Consider the following 25,180-nt stretch of genomic DNA (forward strand, 5'->3'; position numbering starts at 1 on the left):
ATTTATCCGAAGAACCCATATGAAAGCATTTTCATGGGTATACTCAGTCAAAGGGTATCAGAGTACACATGCTCTGATAGCTGTCTTTGCTTAAATATATGGTTTTGTTTACCTATTTATGAAAGCATCATATTTTTCCATTGTGAATAAGTGCTAGGGAATATCCGTTTGGGTCCAGCCATGTTATGGTAGAGGGCGATGGATAACTAAAAAATCTCCTTAGTTGTGTATTTCCCACCCCAGCATTCCAGCAGTGTTCCTTTCCAGCCTAAGTTCCAGATGAGAGGGAGTTCTGCTAAGATGAGGCGGTTTGCCGTGGAATGCTGCCACCTCCCCTCCCCTCCCCGTGCTCTTCTCGATCTACACCTCAATCTCATCTGTCCCCACGGCTTTAAGCATCATCTTTACACTGACAACTCTTACATTTAGGCCTCTAGTTCAGAATATTCCCCTGAGTTCCAAATTCATTAAAAAACAACTGCCTATTTGACACCTCTACTTTGGTGGTTTTCAGACATCTTAAACATAATATATCCAAATGCAATTCTTGATTCACCCTCTCCCTCCACATATAGGCACCAAACCTCTGAAATTAAATTTTCCTCTTACCATTCTCAATAAATAACATCTTCATCTTTTCAGGGACTTAAGTCAAGAATCTGGGAGTCATTCCTGCTTCTCTGTCTCTCTAAGCCCCTTCAACCCATTTCTCACATACTGAATCCTAGAGTCTGTTTTCCAAACACATGGAGATTCCATCACTTCTCTCCACCATCACCACCTTAGATCAAGCACCATAAGCTCTTCTCTGGACTCCTGCAAACACCTCCTCTTGGCCTTCCTCATTCTATCCTGTACATAGTCAGTCAGTGGGTTTTGTTTTTTTTTTTTTTAACTGTAAGGCATCCATATCTTAATTCTCCTCAAAACTCTCCAGTGACTTCCTGTTGGAAAATACTACCACAAACTTAGTGACTTGAAGTGACACAAATTGATTATCTCATTGTTCTGGAGGTCAGAAGTTTGAAATGGGTCTTACGGCCTAAAATTAAGGTGTCCACAGATTTTGTTCCTTTCTGGAGGTTTCAGGGGATCTATTCGTTGCCTTTGCTAACTTGTAGAGGCTGCCTCCATTCCTTGGCTCATGGCCCTGCAACCTCAGTCTCTACTTCTGTCATCCCATCTCTTTCTCTGAATCTGATCTTCCAGCCTCCCTTTTATAAGGGCCCTAGTGATTCCACTGGACCTGCACTGATAACCCAGGATAATCTCCATCTCAAGATTCTTGGCTTAATCACATCTGCAATTTCCTTCACCATGTAAGGATAACAAGCCACACGTTCCAAGGGTTAGGACATGGTCATCTCGTGAGGCCACTATTCTATCTCCCACACATACAATCCCACTTAGAACAAATTCAAAAGTTGTTTCCCTCGACTACAAGGTCTGACACAGCAAGAAGCCCTGCTGGTTCTCTGATCTCATGCTCTACCACTCTCTCCCTCTTCATTCAAATGCCACCAGCTTCCTTGCTGTTCTTCAAAAGAGCCAAGCCTGCACCATGTGCTGAGCCTTCTTCTCCCTGGGTAGTTCTCCTCTAAATGCCCATGCAGCCCACACCCACACGTGGTTCAGATCTCTGCTCAAATGCAACCTGGAGAATGGGCTTCCTGACCCACAGTCTAACCTGGACCCCCTCCCTCCCCACACACATACCATCACTGTCTGTCCCCTTACACAATCTTACTGTTTTTCTTAGCATCTGATACAGTATATATTTATTTGGTTATTTATTCATTATGGAACCCTCTCTTCCAAATGTAAGCTCCATGAGAGTGGGGACCTTGCCTTTGTTCTAAGGTTGTTTACTCAGTGCCTGGTACATAGAAAGCATTCAATATATGTTTGGTAAACAGACGAATGAAAGATGAATAAAAAGTCTATTGTGTAAGTGCAATGGGTTATACACAAGGGGTTGGGTAATTGTACCTGTTCAAGGAAGACTTAATAGAGAAGGGAACAACTAGGTAAGATTTTGAGGGATAAATAGACATTGAGCAAGTAAGCAGAACACATACCCAGCCTTCCCAGATCTAACACTCCCTGGGTGAATGGATTAAATTCAACGTGTGGACCAAGAAGTCCAAAACCTCCCTCACACAGAGGAAGGTAACCAAAGGGCTCATTATCTTGAGCCAAGGCTATTGCTCAGATACCTGTAGGTTGACAGTTCGGTTTTCTCCAGTTTACCCAAGGCTATTTGTTAGCACCAACTAAGGCAGCTGAAAGAACTCAGGTGTAATTGAGGCAAATACCAACATGGAGTAAGACCCAAGGGCCCTTCTGGTGGGAGGTGTGGGGCAACGGTAAAACTGAGTTTAACTAAGTTGTCATCTTGGGAACACAGCTCTGTTTCCACATGCACTGAGTCCTCCCCATGTCTACCATGCTCCAGGATGCAATTCCGGCCTCTTCCCCTCAGTTACCATGGTCTCGTGACTCTTTCCATGCCAGTACCCCAGTCTGGAGTTGGGGAGTCACAAAGAGCAAGATCTCATCCCTCTGGGGCAGGGACGGAAGCTGAGCACAGCAACAGCAGTTACTTTGACTCAGGCCAATCTGACTCAGTCAGACTCGGGGTAATTGAATCTAGTCTGTGGACAGTGACTTGCTTTGGCTAATGGAGCCAGAGGCCTGATAAAATACCTGAGAAATTCTGTTTCCTCTCCTGGACCCATGCCACCACCATGAGAACATGCTCAGGCTCACCTATAGGAGGGATGGGAGAGACACTTGGGAAAAACTAACTTATCCCAATAAAGATCATGCTAGACTAACTGGCCTCAAGTAGACCTGCTAATTGACTACAGATATATTAGCAAGCCCAGTCCAGATCAACTGCACCCAACCCAGATCAGCAGAACCACCCAGTCACCAGTTACTTACGAGAAGCAGCATATGGTTGTTATTTCAGCCACTAAATTTTGAGATGATTTGTTACATGGCAATTGCTGACTGACACAGGTTAAAGACAGATGGCTTGTCCTCTGAAGGGGTCAATTCAGAGAGGTGGGAATGCTGTGACTCAGAGCATCCACGCTTATATTGGCCACTGATAGGCCCATAGAGTTCATTGGCCATAGAGTCACATCTAAGAAGATGGAAAGGTAAGATGTCTTGCCTGCCTAAGTATGATGATCAACTTAAGCACTGAAGTAGTTCTCCTGATATGATATGATCCATAATTTTGTTTTAGTCATCTGCAAAAATGAGTCTGGGCTGGTGCTGATGGTCTATGAATTGCTCCAAAAAAGGGAAGAGAACAAGAAGTTATCCCTCCGCTCAAGAAAGCATAAAAGTCTAATCCTTGACAATTAGTGATGCTCAATAGTCCACCGTCCTCCGCAGACTCAGCACCACCTAGAGACCTTGAAGAGGCAGCACTGACAGAAAACAAGTACAATTTCAAAGCATTTCCTCTAAATTTTTACCAGTGTTTGATGGACATGGATAGATTGCAGAGAATTGCTCTCTCCTTGGAATAAAATCAGCTGGACAGAATTTTTCTTTCCAAATGTAAAACATTGTTTCCAAACAAAAGAAGTGAGATGTTTTCTGCAGCTGCTCCACATCCATTATGCTTTGCAAAAGCATTGTTCATGAGGTTTTTATGATGCAAAAAAATAATTAAGATGAGAAGCACTCCTTGTCTCTGAATCTTTTTTGTTTAAACATGTTTTGCAAATGGCCAATATCTCCTGTTACTTAGGTTAGCATCCAGAAAATGTTAGCACTTAATTATAAAATCAGCAGCTAATATGCTTAATGACTTTCCATTATACCCAACAATAGCTACAGTGTGCTTTAAAAACTGCATTTGCATTCATATTCCTTTGACCTATCTATCAGAACCTTGAGGCAACCATGCTCTAACCATTTACTAATAACTGCCCTGGTTAACCTGGGGGCCCTAGATATGCTGTGGTGTACCTACGAAGGGAAGGAAATGCCTTCTGGAGGGAAGAGCTGAGTCTGGTTCACAATTCGCTTTGTATTTCAAGAGGTTAGAGTTCGTATGTTGAATATTCAGCAGGGTGCTGGACTTCCCAGGTGCTATTGAACCTCAACTCTGAGTGGGGAGGGTCATAAGCGAAAAGGAACGAAGTTGGAGGCTAAGAGAGTCCAAGAGAGATGAACGGAAGACTTTGACGTTGAAGAGGATCTGGGAACTAGAGGACAGTGATTTGAACTGTGTCCCCCTCCCCAAAGTCTTATGTTAAGGCCCCACCCCCCCACACTCAGTGTACAACTGCATTTGGAGATAAGGTCTTTAAAGAGGTAATTAAGTTAAAACGAGCACGTGAGTGGTCCCTAATCTATTATGACTGGTCTTCTTGTAAGAAAAGGAGATGAGGCCACAAACCCAAAGGAACACCACGTAAAGATGAGAGGGAGAAAAAGGGCATCCGCAAGCCCAGGAGAGAGCTCTCAGAAGAAACCAACCCTGAAGACACCTTGATCTTGGACTCTCAACTTGCAGAACTGTAAGAAAATAAATTTCTGTTGTTTAAGCCATGCAGCTCCTGGTACTTTGTTATGGACCCCAGCCAAGTAATACAGGCAGACTCTGGTCATGTCCACATCCCAAGTCCAGCCTCTGATGGTCAGAAACGTGTGTGTTCACAGTTGCGGTTCCTTTAGAAACCTCCCTGCCCATCTCACGCACTTGGCCACATGCAAGGGGCTTCAAGCCCTCCTCAGGTGCTCATGTCTGAGAAACCACTGGTGGCTCCCCCTGGGGACTCCTCCCCCATTTCCTCTCCTGCTTTGCCTTCTAGACCCATTGCCCTGTACTGAGCTGGTTTTCAGGTTTTCCTCCTTCGGGCCATACGCTCCCTGTTGGATCCAAATTTGTGATCTCCAGCTCCAAGGGTAGCCCTCCAGTCATAAACCCACAGACATTTAAGCCTAAACCAGAGAAGTTTCATTCTGGCCCAGTGCTTCTCAAACTTTGATGTGTGTGTGAGTCACCTGAGGATCTTGTTAAAAGGCCAATTATGACTCAAGTGGATCTGGGTGTAGCCTGAGGTTCCAAATTTCCAACAGCTACTGGGTGTTTCTGAGGCCGTTCGTGAAAGGGTAACCTTTGAGTGGCTGGGCTCTAGCACAGGGTTTCCCTACCTCAGCACTGTTGAGATTTGGGGCCCGATGATTTTTTGTGGTGGAGGCTGTCCTAAGCATTATAAAATGTTTAGCACCATCTCTGGCCTCAACCGACCAGATGCTAATAGCATTTCCCCAGGCTTGACAACTAAAAATGTCTCTAGGCTTTGCCAGATATCTCCAGTGGTGGGTATTCAAAACTATCACACTTGAAGACCACTTCTCAAGCGTATATGTTTTAATTTAGAGCACTGCTTTCTGACGTCTTTCAGACCATAGTATATAGCAAAAAAGGAAAACACATACTCACAGTATGCTGGACAATGGAAGAGGCAGTGTGCTACAGGAAGGACTTCGGCTGCCTCAGGCCAGCACTGGCCCCCAGGACCAGCTACAATTTACAGGGCCCACTGCAAAATAAAAACATAGGACCCTTTATTCAGAGATTATTAGGAATTCCAAGACAACACCAACAGGGCATTAAACAAAGCATCATGTAACCATAACCGTAGCACATGCATGAAGCTGGTGGCGCCAGTCACTCTGAGAATCCTCACTGAAGGAGTCATTGCTGTTGGTTAGGTCTACCCTAGCAGACTCCCCCTGCCTGTCATCTCCCCCAGTGCTCTTAGGATCATCAATGGCCTAGAGTATGTTCAATGAGCTGAGCATTGGAAGAACTGTTCCCAAACTGTTCTGTTTCATTCGATTTGCTGTTCAATATATTTGCCCCCAAGAAAGTGAAGGATTTGTTTCCTTTCTGAAGGTGCCAACTGGTATCAAAGGAGCACAGAAGGCAAAGATGCTGAAGAACCTTGCTCTTAGTAAAGTCATTTGGTACAATGACAGAGTGGCCAAGGTGGGCGAACTGAGAATAGTTGACTTTCCCAAGTGAATTCCTCCTGACCAGAAGGAGCCTGCCTTGGAAGAGTCAGGCTACCAGCAGAAGTAGAGTCTTTATAATCTCACTTTGCTTTAACCAAGATCAATGAAGAGGTGGATCTGGGAGTTATATTAATGGGCAACCAAAACTGATGCCAAAAAATCAGATCCTCCTAGAAGAGCTGGTAAGCAGAAGAGAGATAAGTTCTGTTTACAAGGGGCCTGCCTCCCGACATAAGCTGGAGCAAAGCATTTGCATGCAGGAGACATGAATAAGCTCAGGTGAAGTACTCTAGGTGAAAAAAAATACAAATAAATGGGTCATTTGATGGGAAAAACAACTACTACTCTAAATAGTGATAGCAAACAGTTGAGTTTACAGCACAGGCAACAAGCCTTTTCTGGATACTGCACCTTAGACTAGAATACCACTTCTCACTTCATTCTTATGGCAAATGCACGCCTCTCCTAGATCTGCTGTAGCAATAACCACAAACCAGATGGCTTAAAACAAGAGGAATTTATCCTGTCACAGTTCTGGGGCCCAGAAGTCTGCAATCAAGTTGTCAGGAGGGCCATGCTCCCTCTGAAGGTTCTAGAGAAGCCCTTCTCACCCCTTCTAGCTTCAAGACCCCAGGTGTTCCTTAGCTTGTGGCAACATCCCTACAGTCTCTGCTTCCCACTTCATGGGGCCTTCTCCTCTGTGTCTTCCGTCTCTTGTAAGGATACTTGTCATTAGATTTAGGACCCATCTGGTGTATCCATGATAATCTCATCTCAAGATCTTTAACTACATTTGCAAAGGCATTTCTTTTTTCAAATAAGATAACATTCATAGGGAGCATTTTAGGATATGGTCCTTTTGGGGGTAGAAGACTAGTATTCAACCCCATAACATTTTCGCTTACGGCTATTGTAAACTGAAATTGATATCATTATTTTTTGGAAAATCTGTAATTCTGAGGAAGACCCCCAGCAGGCCAGATCGTTTGCAGTGCTGAGGAGATGCAGTCCACCTCCTTGTACACTCTGTGGGTGCACTTCTACCTGATCCCCAAGAGAGATCCTCCTCACACATTCATTCTTATGGGAAGGTCACAGACTAACTTTTCTGTGGAGACCAGGGAAGGCTTGACATCCCTTGGCCCTTCCTTACAAAGGAGAGAGAGCAGGCAGCATAACTCAATTCTCCCAAGAATGATGGGTCACTGGGCAGCTGGAAACTCTTGACTAGCAGGAACTTTCCAGGCATGGAAACCTGGCTTTATGTCAGGCAGGTCCTAGATCCAGCTTTAGGTATCCTCAGGTCCAATCTGCGTTCTCCACACAGTTAATCAAAGACCCTGAATTTGAGGGTTTGGCATTAGCCTTGCTCATTAATACATCTGACGCTTCTCCTGATAATCACCTGGTTCTTCACACCTATTTTCAATTGTCTAAGTGTCCACAGGGAGGAAGGAAGTAGGATAAGAACACCTGAATCTCCACTCTTCTATTTTCTCTGGTGTATACATCCCTAGCCATGGCTCACATATCCAAGGCAGGTATCAGTATTGTTTATTGGCTCTTAGCTACAGAAACTGAAGATTGTCTAAAAAAGACAATCAACATTTATAACTGTGGCCTTATAAATTAAACTTAGAAAGTGATAATATGTATTATATAATTCAAGAGGTGAATTGAATAATAAAAGTTCTGAACTTGACAGCAAGATGTCAACATAAAATTTTAAATATTTACTTAGCCATATGTTGACTGTAAAACATCAAGCATTCCCTAGAATGAAAGAATAAAGAATTACCCTCATAATAGTGAAAAGCAAGAAACCACCTAAATGTCTCTCAGCAGAGGATGGTTAAATGAATTCTGGTACCTTTGTGTTCTGGGGTAGTATATGGCCACCAAGAAAAAAAAGATACATTACGTAAAAGCCGACACGGCAGAATAACACATAGGGTCCTATTTTTGATTCAAGAAAGAAACCATATATTTCTATAAGTTCCCACACATGAAAATGCTAGAAAAAAAGGCCAAAAAGATTCACAGTAAGCTGATAGCAGTGGCCACCTCTGGGAAGAGGAAATGGTTTGGAAGCAGTGGGAGACAAGAGAATGAGGGTTTCACTTTGGGGAACTGTTTTGGCTTTTGATGATTAGGATGTGTTCTCTTGCTACTTGAATAATTCAAATAATCATATAAGTTAATTATTGTTATATTCGAAGGGCAATTACTAGATTTTAAAGGCTGTAAAGGAATGGTTAGGTTTTATGAAAAAATAGTAGACACACTAAAAAAACTTAATAACCCAAACAAGTAGTTAGCTAGCTAGCTATTCACACACATAGGTATATGTGCGTATACAGATGAATGTATACAGATATATATGTGTGCGTATGTGATCATGTATGTATAGTATAAAGTTATTAAGGACTATCTAATTTAATTTATAAAATATATTGAGCAGCTTGTTACTTTTTCAGAACTTTCTTCTTTTTCTCTTTTTCTTTCCTCTCTCTCCCCCCTCACTTCCAGACAAAACAAAGCTGCATTTAATACAAGAGCAATTTCCCCTCCCCCTGACTCTCCAGTGTTACCCCTGTAGCTTGAGGTGTACCAGCCCTTTGCTTTGAAAAGTCACAGCAGCAAGACCTCTTTTATGCAATGAATGTAGGTAGAGAAATCTCCAGCTAAAGACAAGGCTGTGTGATGTAGCAGAATCAGCAAGGCTCTGGGAGTCAGATTGACCTGGTTTAGAATTCTGGCCCTGCTGACTTGTAATTAAATGGCCTGGCAGAATAATTCGACCTCACCTGCAAAATGAGGGATAAAAATAAATACTTCAGAGGGTCAGAGTGAGGATTTAAGGAGGTGAGATATAACGAATGTGCAGCTGGAACTGAGCCTGGTGTGTAATCTGACAGAACAAAGGCTGACCCTTTGCCACCCACTCACTCCCTTTGCAAAGTGGGGGAAATCTGACTTGGACCTTCACAATTGAGAGGCCATGTGTTTTGAGTTGACGAAGGCAACGAGAGCAGCAGGAATGCCATACCTATTGACTTTTCACCCTGTGTCCCTTGACCTGGGACAAGGCTGGGTATAAATTCTGTTACCAGAAGTTTCTAAGCCCCCAGTAAACACACCCTACCTTCACATCTTTCTCACTTCAAGGCAACTGCCTTACAACCCACTTAAGCTTGAGTCTTTATTTAGTCCAATTAAAGTACACTTTCGTTCCTCTTCTTTTTGGGGCAAGGCCAATTACATGAAATAAGTTTCCAGAATTTTTTAAAGGAAAATTCCACTGTTCCATTCCTACTGGCATCTGGACTAGTTTAGAATTATGATCCGTATTAGTAAGGCTCCACCATCTTTTTTTTTTTGTTTCCTTCCCCCACCCTCACTAACGTCTTCAACAACTGGTCATTCCTTCCTTAGTATTCACAGTTTGTGAGTGCTGGGGACAGTGCTCCAAATTTCCCTGGGTGAGTCAGATGCTAAAATTAGAACATCCACTTTTCTCTTATAAAACCCCAACCCTGTCCGCCCTCCCAGCTCCACAGCAGGCTCACCATCCGCCAGTACCTGCCAGCATCCTCCTTTGCCATCTCCAGTTTCCAGTCCCCCCAAGAGATTGCAGGAAAGGTCTGTGAAGTGGAAGTAAGCACTCAGGTGCCAGGCAGACCTTGATAACACCCATACGAGCACAAATTAAAGACTGAAAGGGCTGGTGAACATGGGCCAGACATGTTGCGAGCATTAAATTACATAATGTACGCAAAGGGCCCAAGATAGCCCCTGGCACCTAATGACGGTGGCAGTGACAACGTGACCCTCTCCTCTTCCTCCTCCTGCTCTTCTCCCTCCTCTCTCCATCTTCTTCCACCTCCTTCCCCTCTTTTTCTCTTATTATTTTAACATTCCTGCCGGCTATCATTTTTCCAGCATTTTTACTGTCAGGCCCTAAGTTAAGAGTTCACCTACAACAATTCATCTAATCCCAAAAACAGTTGTCTGCAAGGTGGACACTGAGCAGCCCTGACTATAGCAACGGCAATAAATAATAGTGAGACACTGAGCTGTTGAGTCCAAATGCCTAGAGTCTAATCACCACCTGGCACTTATTAACAAACTCTTGGTCCCTGAGCACATAATTTCTTCTCTGGGAGCCTCGGGTATAAAGTGGTGAAATAAATGTAGTAGCTCCCATGCTAGGCTGCTGAGAGGTTTAAGGTCAGGGTACAATATCTGGCACATAGTAGGACTCCCTTTGTTGCTGCCCTCTTGCCCTAACCTCTTCTTTTGCTTCTAATTCTATAGTCTAAAGCTGTCCAATACAACTATGGATGCCTCAAATTTGACCACGGAGGTAATGAAATATCTTAGAGGCCACATTTTTTTAAAAGGCAAAAAGAAACAGGTAGAATTGTCTCTAACAAGAAATTTTATCAAGCTTGATCTACCCAAAATACTATGATTTTAACATGTCAACATGTAACCAATACAAAAATCATTAATTAAATAGGTTGGTTTTTAATATTAAGTGTCATCTGGTGGGAACTCGCAGCACATCCCGAGTCACACCAGCCACCTTGCAAGGGCTCAATACCTGCAGGTGGCGGTGGCTATGGTACTAACCAGAGAAGTGACAGAGAAGATGGAGACAGGGTGGTGAGGATGAGTCACTCTCCCAGCCCACATGGCTCAGAATTACAACCAGGATCCAAACCATGTCTGCCGAGCTCCGAAGCCTGCCATGAGTCTGTGATAGTCATGCAAGGAGTGAGATAGCGGCTCAAGGGCCTAGTTTTATTTCATCTAAGTCCCCACGCGGAGTGACTACTGTGTTCTGAGGGAGAGTGGAAACACACCCTTTAGGCTGGCAGGTTGTCCCCCATCTCACCACCACTGTCACGTGAACGGGCACATGCCTTCTCGTGGGAGTGGAGGGACCTCGCTCTCATTCTACTAAGAAGTAAAAATGTGGCTGAGCTCCTCAGCTCCCTTCCCTCCCAGAGGTAACCTCTGTCCAGAGGTTGATGCGTCCTCTACTTCAGACCCGGCCTTGGCAAGCCTGGGCTGTCCTCGGGTCTCTGGGGACAATATGCCACTGGCTTATTCACCACAGTGAGGGACACATAAGCCTCAGCAATCTCCTCAAAGCGCTGTGAACTGCTCGGCTCAAATCCGGGCACCTCTCTCCCACCTTCCCACTCCTCGATCCCCGAGCTACTCAGGAAGGCAGGTCTGCCTGCCTGAGGTGACTTCAGAAGCGCAGCACTGACCGTCTCTCTTCAACCTCTTCTGGTTCCACCCGCACAGGTGATCACTGCAGAGCCCGAGTCATTCTCAAAGACTTCCTGCTCTCCATGCCAGCAACTCCCAAGAGCTGGTTGAAGATCACACTTTCACATGTTCTCGACAAATGGACATTTTAGATTTTCCCACAGAGCTGAATGTATTCAACATAAAAGATGATTTTTTTTCTTTTTTGATGTTGCAACCACACTCTCCACAACACCTGTGACCAATATGGGCTAGGGGTGGGTGCTCAGGAGAGTACAGCCTGTGTCACTTGGGTTAAAAACTCTAACTTTGATTGCATCATAACTTGGGGATCCTGGAGTCCCAGAGGCATGCACCCCAAATACCAGAGCTAACAACTTAAACAAAGAATCCACAACACTGTATATGATTTTAATTTCCCCTATGAAATGGTAGTGAGAATAGATGGTGAGATGCATTTTCTTTGGAATGTCCTAACTTGGCATAAGAAGTCGACGATCCTATTTAAGTTTTCTAGAATTAGACATGTGTGAGTGCTCACACACAGTATTGTAGTTAGTCCTTAAAATTATTCTGCAGTGTAGGTAGTGTTTACATCTAGAAAATCTCTATGTCTGGGAACTACAGAACTGATGCTTGCCTAATCGCATGAGATCTGGAAGCCCTTGAAGACTAATGGAAACATACAGATGAACAACCTATTTGTGGGGAAGCAAGAGAGGAACGTAACTCAGCTCTGCCCTTTCCTTGGGCTCATCGTTTGGTTCCTCTTTTGAAATGGGTGGGTCAGCTTCTTTCCAGCACAGCCCCATCCCTGGAATAGCAGCTGGTGTTAACTGTGTCAGGCATCGTACAGAGTGCCTGCATGCACTACCAACTTTAACTCCCACAACAACTCTGTTGAGTGAGGACAAGTATTCCTGCAACGGGGATAAGGAAATCAACAGGCAACTTATCCAGCATTGCAGAGCTAGTGAGTGACATGGTGGGGATTCAAACCTGGGTCAGTTTGATTCCAAAGCTTGTGTTCGTAACTGCTGTGCTCTGGTATATATAAATAGGTGTATGGAAGCAAAAAGAACATTTGGGGTATGAAAAGTATACATAGTGTAGTGGACTTTGCATTGCTCTTTAACTCAGAAGGTTAGCCCCAATGTTTGTGATATATTATTTGGGGGTGCCAAGAACTCCGGTTCTTTTTGTTTTTTAGATTTATCTTTTTTATTGGATTTTTTAAATTGAACTGTAGTAGATTTACAACGTTGGGTTAGGTTCAGGTATACAGCAAAGTGATTCAATTACATATGTATTTTTTTTTCTTTTTTCAGATTCTTTTCCATTATAGGTTATTATAAGATATTATACACACTTCCCTGTGCTATACAGTATAGCCTTGTTGTTTGTTTACTATATATATAGTAGTATGTATTGTATATGTTAATCCTAAACTCCACATGTATCCCTCCCTACCGCTTTCCCCTTTGGTAACCCTAAGTTTGTTTTCTATGCCTGTGCAAGATCTCCAGTTCCAATGTGATAGACGTTAATTAAATTTTTCACCCAGGACACTCAGCCTGTGCCATCCTGGGCAGCCGCCTGACTCTGGCCTCAACAGGAGTACAGGGAGAGAGGGACTGATGCAGGGCAAATCCATTGCAGCTTCTCGCCTGACTCCTCAAAGCACACACTCCATTCCCTCGCATTTCTCCACACTCTCCCTATGTCTAGCCTCTACTAGGCGTAACGTGACATACAGGATTTTCTGAGTACTGATCATTTCATCACCCATGTCTCCACATTTCATTCCCATGAGAGGAGTTATAGTTACACAATAAAGTCTAAATGAGATGGAGTTCAATTGGAGCCTAAACTGTCAGACGTCCTTACTCTTGCTTCCATCATAATTTCTTCACCCCAGCATACCACCAAAACGACAAAGGGAACAGAGGTGGAGCTCCATCCTATGGAATTATGTGTGCACTTGGCTGTGAAAAGGGGACTTGAACTCAGTCAATAAACACAGCAAGCCACATTGCTCACAGCTCCAATTTAAATGCTCCCTCGGAAAGCTCTGGGCATGTCTTGAGACCCGTGTTGTAACACAAGAAAATAGACTCGGCTTCTGCCACCCTGGAACCAATCTTGGCTCCCTGGGGATCAAAAGCAAGAGAACCATGTATTCTCATCTGCACAACCTTTATGGGTATCTGTCTATGATTTGGTTCGAGTCCAGGCACAAACTTGAATTAAAAGTTGAAATTGATGACTCAGAGCTTAGCTGGAATTGCAGGCGAGAAAACAGAGCTGTGAACTGGGAGGAAGATATGTCTGAGGATAAGAAGGAGAGCTGGAAGAGCCAGATGCTCAGACCCACATCCCACCCATCTGCCCCGGGAGCTCCCATTAAGCTGCTGTGCTGCGGGCAGCAGAGGGCACCATTAATACATCCGGAAGTGCACAGCACACTTGAAAAAACAGCAGTTTGGAATAAATTTGAGAGTGACATTTGGGCAGGGGAAGGTCATAGGATTATAGGTATCACCTTTATTGTTTCTTGTTCTCAAATGCGTAGATTAACAAGATTCTAAAGTAAAAAGAGGCTACAGAGGGAAACTGACTCCTGCATGGAACTTCAAGTTTTTAGGACATGAAGCAGAAATACAAACACACACACACACACACACACACACACACACACACACACCCATGTTAAACAGAGTGATTACTATAGTTCATCTTCAAGATGCTAAATGCTTTGCATCACTATCTTATTTAATCTTCAGCTCTGTGTGGGTAGGTCCTGTTGCCATCTCTATTTTACAGTTGAGGCAACTGAGGCTCAGAAAGGTCAAGTGGTTTGCCCCAAGTTACCAACTAGAGATTGACAGAGCTGGGATCGGAGCCCACTTCAGACACCAAAGCCCACACTTACAGCCACCATGCTATAGCTCATGGCAGACATCTCTTCCATGATGTGAAAAGAAAATACCAGTCTTTAACCACCAGCAGAAATTTAAGTTGATGCGAATTCAGCGTTGCTATATCTATGCCTCAGAAGTTGTGAAAAGTGTGCTGAGACCCTGCGATAGCCTCCCTTCCTCCACCAGCCAGCACCTGACCTTGTTCCAACAAAATTCCCAGGTGAAAAAGTGAATGGTGTGGGAATTCCCATTGTGGCACAGGGGAAATAAAGCTGACTAGTACCCATGAGGACGGGGGTTTGATCCCTGGCCTCACTCAGTGGGTAAAGGATCTGGTGTTGCCAGGAGCTATGGTGTAGGTCACAGATGCGGCTTGGACCCCACATTACTGTGGCTGTGGTGTAGGCTGGCAGCTGCAGCTCTGGCCTGGGAACTTCCATGCGCTGCAGGTACGGCTCTAAAAAGAAAAAAAAAAAAGTGAATAGCTCTGTTAGAGGTAAAACCTTGAAAATCTGAAATGTAGCCTCAATACCAAACCTCAAAGTAAATCAATTTCCCAGGAAACCAAAAAGTTGGCAATTGTTCACCCCTTGACCCATCTCTATCTAGATCTAGCACAGAGCACAGCATGATGTAAATTCTCATTAAGTGATTAATCCACCAACATAAGTCAATGACTCAATGACAAGTAAATAGAATCAAACCAACAGACCCCATAAGTGGCTGACCTTCTAGAGACAACACCAATGCAAACGCATCATCTTATCATCTCTAAAACAGTTTCCTTTAGAACTCATATGATAATTCTCAGTGTTTGAAGTGCAATATAGATCTTCTAGTTCAATTCCTTTTCCAGGGATGACAAAGGCATGTTGAGTGTGTCTCTACTGTTCACAATCCCCATGCCCAAAACAGACCTTGTTAATGGATCATGAGACTCTTTCATTGAGCCCAGATGGCCAGTAACTATCCAGTAGACTGGATCCACAGGGCAAAACCCATCTATGTTCCTGACTCAAGACACCTGAAACCACCACTTCAAGTGTCACAGCCAAGTGACGACCCAGCTCATGTCTGAACACCTCCACAGGCTGGAAGTACATTCTCATAATAACAACATATTCGATCGTCAAAATTCTGTTAGAAAATTTTCTTAGGGACACTTCTAGGTGAATATAGAGACAGAACACTCATGCCTGTTATGCCTGTCTCCTTCCAAATTTTTATTAAAATATCCTTGAAGATACAAATAATAAGACAGTAGCTGGTCCTTGCAGAAAAAAACTATGACAAAAAGCCAAAGGGAATTTTCTCTAATTGCATTGATGATAGGGATTAAAGACAAAAGCACATTTTTGGAATATAAGCCAGTCACACCTTTTAATTCATAGCAGCAAATGTGCCCCCAAAGAAAGCAGATAACACATCGGGTCTTTATTCCATTAAATTTCATATTATGCCCTTTATTTCTACAGTGCCCAGCAAAGATATGGAAGGCGAGACCTAGGAACACCTTTCTCAGATATCCAGAGTTAGGGTCATAGGAGGTTCTTCCTCTCCCTATCAATAGCTCCTCTTTATCTACATTCATTCTAAGGCAATAACATTAACAAGTACAGTGATAAGAATTAGCTTTGAGCCTGAGATGCTCGGCTACCTAAGAAACTACCCTGTTACTAGCAATATAATCTCCCAGGCCCACACTGGACAACGAAGAACTGTACTATCATCTGAGAAACCAAGGTGGAGTAAGAAAGGCCCTTCCCTCTCTCCAGCAGACCTGTGCGAGAAAGAGTTTCCTGCTGAGTATAAGATGTGAGCTTGTACACGTGCACAGCACTGAGATCTGATCAGAGAGAAAAAAGCCAACACCCAAGTGGGCTAATAAGGAAGTTGGTTCAGTCTGTTAGAAGCCCCTTACCTTCTAAGGACATGCTAAGAGGACTACAGTCATATCATACCCAGATCAAAGAGGATGCTAACAAAATGTGTGGATCAAATGAATAAAGAATGACTAAATGAATAGACAATAAAATAAATAAAGAGTGATAATGGGGCATTGGAAAAAATAACATGTCTCTAGAAATTATGTTCTTTAAAAAAATGGGCAGGAGCAGTGCGCTCAGCAGTCCCGTGGGTCTGTCCCTTGCATTGACAGTGTTTGGATGGAACAGACCCAAGGAGGCCCCTTGCTTCAGTGTCCGACTACCCTACAGCTTTTTTTTCCAGTCGCAACCTTCGGAATCAGCCACTTAGCTATCTTTGGTCTCCAGGACCAGCCAACACCATTTTTTGAGCTTCTTACTACCAATCAACCATGAGCTTCCAGGTTCATCAGAATTATTTCACTGAGGTAGAGGCCTTCGTCAACCACCTGACCAACATGCATCTGCAGAACTCCTATACCTGCCTCTCTCTGGGCTTGCATTTCAACAGTGACAATGTGGCTCTGGAGAGTGTGAGCCACTTCTTCCTCAAACTGGCTGGGGAGAAGTGCAAGGACGCTGAGCATCTCCTTAAAATGCAAAACCAGTAATGGTGGTGCACCCTCTTCCAAGATGTGCAAGACATCTCAAGATGAGTGGGGTAAAACCCAGGATGATATGGAAGCTGCCATTCTCTTGGAGAAGAATCTGAACCAGGGCCTTCTGGATCTGCATGCCCTGAGTTCTGCCCATGCAGACCCCCACCTCTGTGACTTCCAGAAGAGCCACTTCCTGGATGAGGAGGTGACGCTCATCAAGAAGATGGGTTACCACCTGACCAAACTCCCAGCCTGTCTGGTCCCCAGCCTGGGCTGGGTGAGTACCTCTTAGAAAAGCTCACTCTCAAGCATGACTAGCAGCCTCTGGACCCCAGTGGCCTTTGAGGAGCCCCTCTGGTGCCTGGGCTTCTGCCAGAAGCCCTTCTCTGCAGCCACAAGTCACTGTTTTAACCACCCTAGAGCCCTACCCCAGGTCTTGGACCAAATGGAAAAAATAAAGCTTTTTGCAACAAAAAAAAAAAAAAGGGAAGAACATGGATTTTTGCAGAACAAGGACGGGAGCCACAGGGATGAACAGGTGGAGAAGAGAAAGACACCATACTGAGAGCTCTCTACTGAGGCTCACTGGGAGTTCAGATGTTCAATAGCAGAACTAGGTCATTATTGGAGGAAGTAAAGAGCAGAAGGGACAATGTTGAACTTAAGTCAGACTATGTGCCCCTAAGAGCTGAGAACCTCCCAGAGAGAAAAGGAAGCTGGAACTGCTTCTCCAGGGTTCTCTCTGGCTCATTACTTGGTCACTTTCATGGAGATGTCCTCTCTGACCATCTAAAAATAGATTCCCCCCATGTGTTCACAGTTTACTCATTGTCTTATGATTTTCTTTATAGTTATTTGTGTATGTTTATTATTCTAGAGACTAGAAACCCCATGGTCCTTCCTTAGATGCCACCTGCTGAGCCCCAAAGGAGTGCTGACCATATAGGAAGCACTGAACGAGTATTTATTATATGAATGCATGAATAAATGAAGGAAAGAAAAACTTACTACAACCAAAAAGAGTTTACTATTTTAGAGCAAGGGAAACTCAATAATAGATAATCTATAATACAGTGCATCATGTTTACAGTTAAACTGTAAAGGTAAATTGAAAAATATATCAATAAAATGTAGTCATAATTAAAAGCCAAAAAATGCATATTAGGAATAAAATAAAATTGACTTAATTTGAAACCAAAACTAAGTTAAATTGACTTGCCATTATATTTAATGGTGAAACACTAGCAACATTCCTACCAAAACTGAAAATTGGATGAGAGTACATGATATCCAAAATTATTGTTTAAATGTTTCTAGGAGTTCTAGTCCATTGGCTAAGTTCAAGATGGAATAAAGAGTTAAATGTATACACAGGACACTTTTCTTTTTTTGGTCTTTTTAGGGCCACACCTGTAGCACAAGGAAGTTCCTAGATCAAGGGTTGAATCACAGCTACAGCTACTAGTCTACACCACAGCCACAGCAATGCCAGATCCGAGCTGCATCTGCGACCTACACCACAGCTCACAGCAACACTGGATCCTTAACCCACTGAGCAAGGCCAGGGGATGAACCTGAATCCTCATGGATACTAGTTGGCTTTGTTACTGCTGAGCCATGAGGGCAACTCCCACAGGACACTTTTAAAGGTTTCTTAAAAGTATAAAATTGGCAGATTTTTCTCAAAGTAATCAATGTGATTTTAAAAAAACCACAAGGAAAAAAACAGATATAGTTTTTATACAAAAATTAAAGCTTTTCTCAAAGTAATCAATGTGATTTAAAAAAACCACAAGGAAAAAAACAGATATAGTTTTTATACAAAAATTAAAGCTTTTCCTAACTTTTAAAAGTACCAAACACATAGAAAATTGCTTTAAGAACCCCACAAGGCACACACAGATGCACACATGCCTGTGTACACAATTGTTTGTGTATATATCAGTTATACTTCAATACATGTTTTGAAAATATAACAAATTGATAATGCCCTGATAACACCAAGAATGCCTATAAATCTGTAATTAAAACTCTTAAGACAAATTTTTAAGAAGTTCAAGTCACAAAAACAAATTAGAAAAGGAAAGCAGGAGTTCCCTTTGGCGTGGCAGCTTAAGGATTCCGCATTATGACTGCAGCTTGGTTGTATCCCTTGCCCTGCAACTTCCATATGCCGTGGGTACAGCCAAAAAAAAGAAGGAAAGGAAAGGAAAGGAAAGGAAAGGGAAGGGAAGGGAATGGAAGGGAAGGGAAGGGAAGGGAAGGGAATGGAAGGGAGGAAGGAAGGAAGGAAGGAAGGAAGGAAGGAAGGAAGGAAGAAAAGCAAGTGCCTACATAAAAACATGTTCAATTTCTCCATGAAAAACTGTAAAAGAAAACAATAAAACAATTTTATTTCAAAACTTTTTAAAGGTCTTGCTCTAGGCTTTTGAGGTGGATTTTTTTTTTCCTGTACCCATGGCATGTGGAAGTAGCCAAGCCAGGGATGGAACTTGCACCAGGGATGGAAGTGATGCCACAGCAGTGACAACACCAGATCCTTAGCCTACTGCACCACAGGGAACTCCAAGGAGGTTCTTTTATTTACCAATAGCAGCAGAATAATTGTTGAAAGCCAAATGTTTAAATCTACTTTTCTCCCACTTCTAATCTATTTTCTATATTACAGCCAGGGTAATCTTTTCAAAGAGCAAATATGACCAGGCTATTTCCTTATCTTCTAAAAATCCTTCAAGGACTTTGAGTTGCTCCTAGAATAAAGATCTAAGTCACAGCACAGCCTACATGATCCTCTACGGTCTGGCCTCTGTCTTCCCCTGAACTTTATGACCCAAACTAAGCCCGTAATGTCCACCTTTTAAAGATCCTTCTGAATCCTGCTTGTGTGAAATTCCATGTTCCCTCCAGATTCACGTCACCCACAATTACTTTGAAATTTCCGATGAAGGTTGTATAATTACAACGATAACTATGAAGATATTCATCTTTTCTTTAGCCCTTACTTAAAAGCATCAGATTCCGTGACAGCCTATTTGCATACTGACTCCTGTCACTTTCATAATAACACTAGGAGGTGAGTATTTTCGTCTCAGCCTTTAGAGGTGGCAATTCTGTGACTCTGAGCATCAGTTAACTTGTCTGAGATCTCATAGCCCATAAATGGAAAGACAAGAATTTAAGCTCAGGAATCTCTGTATCCTAAGCCTCTTCACGTATCTATGGTGAAGGCTGTTGTTTCAGGTAAATCTCACATGGATGCCTGCCATACAACTAAAACCAAAATAGATCTCTGCCTAACACAGCTTCAAAATCACTGCAGCACATAAGGCTGCTTTCCAACAAAGGAGGCCTAAATCAGAGGCGAGGGTGAACCTCTAGAAACCTGTTACACTTAAAGTACAACCAGTCACTTGTTCCAGAATATACTAGAATATTCTGGAACATTTTAGTATACTCTAGTAAAGTCTGTGATTATGAAACTGTTACACTGTGTGCTGGCCAATATGATAACCTCTAGCCACAGGTATTGTTAAACACTAGAAATGTGGCAAATGTAACTGAAAAACTGATTTTTAAATTTAATTGGTACAAATTTAAATAGCCATTCATATTATGAATTGCCCTTATTATAGCATCTTCTATCTTATACTTTCTTATTGTCTTAAAATACAAGACAGTCACGAAAAGATATGGCGAAAACGTAAATGCATATTACTAAGTGGAGGAAGCCAACCTGGAAAGGCTGCATACTGTATGATCACAACTGTGTGGCATTCTGGAGAGGGCAAAACTATGGGGACGTGGAAAGATCAGTGGTTGCCGGGACTGGTGTGGGAAAGGGATGAACAGGCTGAGCACAGAGGATTTTAAGGTAGTGGAAATACTCAGTACGATGCCACGATGATAGATGCATGTCATTGCACAACTGTCCAAACCCTAGACTGTGAGCCCAAGTGTAAACTCTGGACTTTGGGTGGTTATGATATGGCAGCCTCATCAAGTCTAACAAATGCAACACTCATGTAAGACTGGTAACAGCAGAAGCTATGCATTGGTGAGGGCACAGGGCATACAGGAAATCTCTGCACAGTCCTCTTAATTTTTCTCCAAACCTAAAACTGCTCTGAAACAATGAAATCTTAAAACACACACACACTTAAATAAAAATGTGATTTCAGGCATCAAGAAGCTCTATCAGAGAATGTTCGCCAAAGAGCCACGTGCCCCCCCTCCCCCATATTTCCCAGCTTCCCTTGAAGTTAGGTTGGGGACAGGCAACTCGATCTGGCCAACAGATTCTGAGTGGAAGTGACACAAGGTTCTAAAGCTGAGTCAATTAAGAGTTAGTGAGCCTCAATACCCTTCTTCCCTGGGATGACACGTGTTCCAGAAACTAGAAACATATAAGAAGGCGTGTCACACAGAGAGATGTCTTCATTGATATAAACCTCTTATAATTCAAGGTTAACTGCTGCAGGAGCATTGTGTTGCCTAAGCTGAATAGTAAATAGTAACAGAGAGCATTCAGAATTATTGGCAAAATAAGAATAAAGAAGTAGCCAAGTATTTCTTAGGTCAGTCTCCCAAGGCAATAAAATTAAAAAATAAAAATAAATGGGACTTGAACTTATAAGCTTTTGCATGTCAAAGGAAACCATAAAAAAATGAAAAGACAACCTATAAAATGGGAGAAAATAGTTGCAAATGATGCAATCAACAAGGGCTTAATCTCCAAAATATACAAACAACTCATACAACTCAACAACAGAAAAACAAAGAGCCCAATCAAAAAATGGGCAGAAGGGGAGTTCCCATCATGGCGCAGCAGAAATGAATCTGACTAGGATCCACGAGGACACAGGTTCCATCCCTGACCTTGCTCAGTGGGTTAAGGATCCAGTGAGGCTGTGAGTTGCCTGTCCCCAACCTAACTTCAAGGGAAGCTGGGAAATATGGGGGGGCACGTGGCTCTTTGGCGAACATTCTCTGATAGAGCTTCTTTTTTTTTTTTTTTTTTTTGGCTTTTCTAGGGCCGCTTCTGCGGCATATGGAGGTTCCCAGGCTAGGGGTCTAATCAGAGCTGTAGTCACCGGCCTATGCCAGAGCCACAGCAACGCGGGATCTGAGCTGTGTCTGCGACCTACACCACAGCTCACGGCAACGCCAGATCATTAACCCACTGAGCAAGGGCAAGGATCAAACCCTCAACCTCGTGGTTCCTAGTTGGATTCATTAACCACTGCGCCATGACGGGAACTCCTGATAGAGCTTCTTGATGCCTGAAATCACATTTTTATTTAAGTGTGTGTGTGTTTTAAGATTTCATTGTTTCAGAGCAGTTTTAGGTTTGGAGAAAAATTAAGAGGACTGTGCAGAGATTTCCTGCATGCCCTGTGCCCTCACCAACGCATAGCTTCTGCTGTTACCAGTCTTACATGAGTGTTGCATTTGTTAGACTTGATGAGGTGCAGCTTGCAGATGTGGCTTGGATCCTGTGGTGCTGTGGCTGCGGTATAGGCAGCAGGTGTAGCTCCAATTCAACCCCTAGCCTGGGAACCTCCATATGCCGAGGGTGCAGCCCCAAAAAGACAAAATAAAGGGGAGGGGGCAGAAGACCTAAATAGACATTTCTCCAAAGAAAACATATAGATAGCCAACAGGCACATGAAAAGATGTTCAACATCACTAATTATTAAAGAAATGCAAATCAAAACTACAATGAGGTACCACCTCACACCAGTCAGATTGACCATTATTAAGTCTACATATAACAAATGCTAGAGAGGGTGTGGAGAAAGAGAACCCTCTTACACTGTTGGTGGAAATGTAAGTTAGCACAACCACTATGGAAAACAGTATGGAGGTTCCTCAGAAAACTAAAAATAGAATTACCATATAACCCACTCCTGGGCATATATGCAGATAAAACAAAGATTCAAAGGGATACATGCACCTGAATGTTCATTGCAGCACTATTCCAAGTTGTAGCCAAGACTTGAAAACAACCTAAATGTCCACTGACAGAGGAACGGATTAAGAAGATGTGGTACATATGTACAATGGAATACTACTCAGCCATAAAAAGAATGAAATAACGCCATTTGCAGCAACATAGATGCAACTAGAGATTATCATACTAAGTGAAGTCAAAGAGAAGGTCAAATTCCATTTGCTATCACTACATGTGGAATCTAAAATATGGCACAAATGAACCCATCTGTGAAACAGAAACAGACCCACAGACATAGAGAACTGACTTAGGGTTGCCAAGGGGGAGGACAGAGGGAGAAGGATAGACTGGGAATTTGGAGGCAGAAGAGGCAAACTCTTACATTTAGAATGGATAAACAATGAGATTCAACTGTACAGCACAGGAAACTATATCCAATCACCTGTGATAAACCATAACAGAAATGAATAGTTAAAAAAAGGATGTACATATGTGTCAGTTTGCTGTGCAACGGAAATGAGCACAACACTGTAAGTCAACCCTACGTTAATAATAAATAAATAATTTTAATAGTGATTTTTATTTTTTCCATTATAGCTGATTTACAGTGTTCTGTCAATTTTCTACTGCACAGCGAGGTGACCTAGTCACATGTACATGTATACATTCTTTTTTCTCACAGTATCATGCTCCATCACACGCGACCAGACATAGTTCCCAGTGCTATTCAACAGGATCCCACTGCTTATCCATTCCAAAGGCAACAGTTTGCATCTATTAACCCCAAATTCCCCGTCCCTCCCACTCCCTCCTCCTCCTTCTTGGCAACCATAAGTCTATTCTCTATGTCCATGATTTGCTTTTCTATGGAAAGTTTCATTTGTGCCATATATTAGATTCAAGATATAAGTGAAATCATATGGTATTTTCTTTCTCTTTCTGACTTACTTCACTTAGGATAAGAGCCTCTAGTTCTATCCATGTTGCTGCAAATGGCATTATTTTGTTCTTTTTATGGCTGAGTAGTATTCCATTGTGTATATGCACCACATCCTCTTAATCCAGTCATCTGTCAAAGGACATTTAGGTTGTTTTCATGTCTTGGCTATTGTGAATAGTGAATAAATATTTTTTTTAATTTAAGAAAAGAAGTAGCAGAAGCAGAATTCAGAAAGGTAAGGAACTAGAGACAACAAATTCTGTTAACAATAGCAATGATTTTCATGTCTTACCCTCGTGGCATTTTTATAATTACTGTGCTCTAGGTTCATAAAAGCAGGTAATTAGGAGTGGTAATATCCATTCTGTTATCCTACAGATTGCTTTTAAAGAAGAGTTTCTCCACACTAAACACCATCTTGCTTCTTTCCTTAAGAAAGAGTCTGAAGCCAATTATGCTATATAAGTGGATATTATAAAACCTGCATTAGCAATGATTTCTCTGGCAGCTCCATGTCCCTGGAGCTGTCACTTGGCAATTGTTTAATGGGACAGATGTGGACCCTTGATACTGGGGGTAATGTGGGAAATAGACATTTATGGCCACAGTGTATCAGACATTAATTCCCTTTGCTAATGGTAATTTCTGATGACTGGGATGACCACTAAATCCCACCAGCTCTCTGTTCTCTCTCTGCTCAAAGAGTCAGTAGCCAGGGGACGCCATTAGCTAAGACCCACCGCATCTTTTGCTAAGAAAAAGTACATTTTTTCCAGTAAATTTTCAGAGGGATTTTCCTTCCAGATATATGAGTCATTCAGAGATTTCTCTGCAGGAACATTTCGGGTCTCTTGCGCAGGGGTGTCCAAAACACCATCCAGATGTTTACTGCTATCTCTTTCCCCTTAAGGATGCAGAAAAATGTCCAATATATTTCCAATTTCATGGCTTGCTGAGAGCCCCAAAGCCTTCAGAATGGCCTACTACAGTATAGTGCTGGGAAGCCAGACAGCCCAGGCCTGAGTCCTGGTTATGCTACCTGCTGGCACTGTGACTCTAGACAGTTATTCTCTCTGTCCCTTCATAGTGGACACTGAAAAGATGCTGCCCAAATCTCCCTGAATTTCTTTAACCAATAAGAGGTGTCTATTCTCTTCTTTGACACACTTTTTTTTTCTTTTACTCAACACCCTTCAGAAGGTCACCATGGATTTCTGGAGCCACTTTACTCAAACCAACCAACCAGAAGTGCCAAGTTTACAATGCCAGGGCATCTGCAGTCAATGACTGGAGTGCAGGAATACCAAAGTCCAGTGACCTTGACTCTACACAGGACACACTCTGCTGTGGGATTCGCCTCCAGATCTCCTGCACCAAATCAAGATGAGGCAGGAAGCGAACCCTCAAGTGGCTGTTTCCCTGCCCTACACTCTCATACCAATTTCCCCAGGGAAGACATTCTTTCTTTTTTTAAATTCTTATAATAAATTTTTTATTTTACAGTAGTATTTGAT

General features: G+C 42.7%; 1 long non-coding RNA gene and 1 pseudogene across 1 annotated transcript in view; one reads left to right on the plus strand and one right to left on the minus strand.

Annotated features, from left to right (window-relative positions):
* LOC102166616 overlaps positions 880-25,180 on the minus strand; it is a 395,732-nt gene continuing 371,431 nt past the window's right edge. The window contains exon 5 of the long non-coding RNA XR_002345296.1: positions 880-5,573. This is a non-coding gene — a long non-coding RNA (uncharacterized LOC102166616). The remainder of the gene's footprint in view (positions 5,574-25,180) is intronic.
* Positions 16,570-17,094, plus strand: LOC100626543 (annotated as a pseudogene).

Source organism: Sus scrofa, chromosome 6 (assembly GCF_000003025.6).
Source record: "Sus scrofa isolate TJ Tabasco breed Duroc chromosome 6, Sscrofa11.1, whole genome shotgun sequence".
Lineage (NCBI taxonomy): Eukaryota > Metazoa > Chordata > Mammalia > Artiodactyla > Suidae > Sus > Sus scrofa.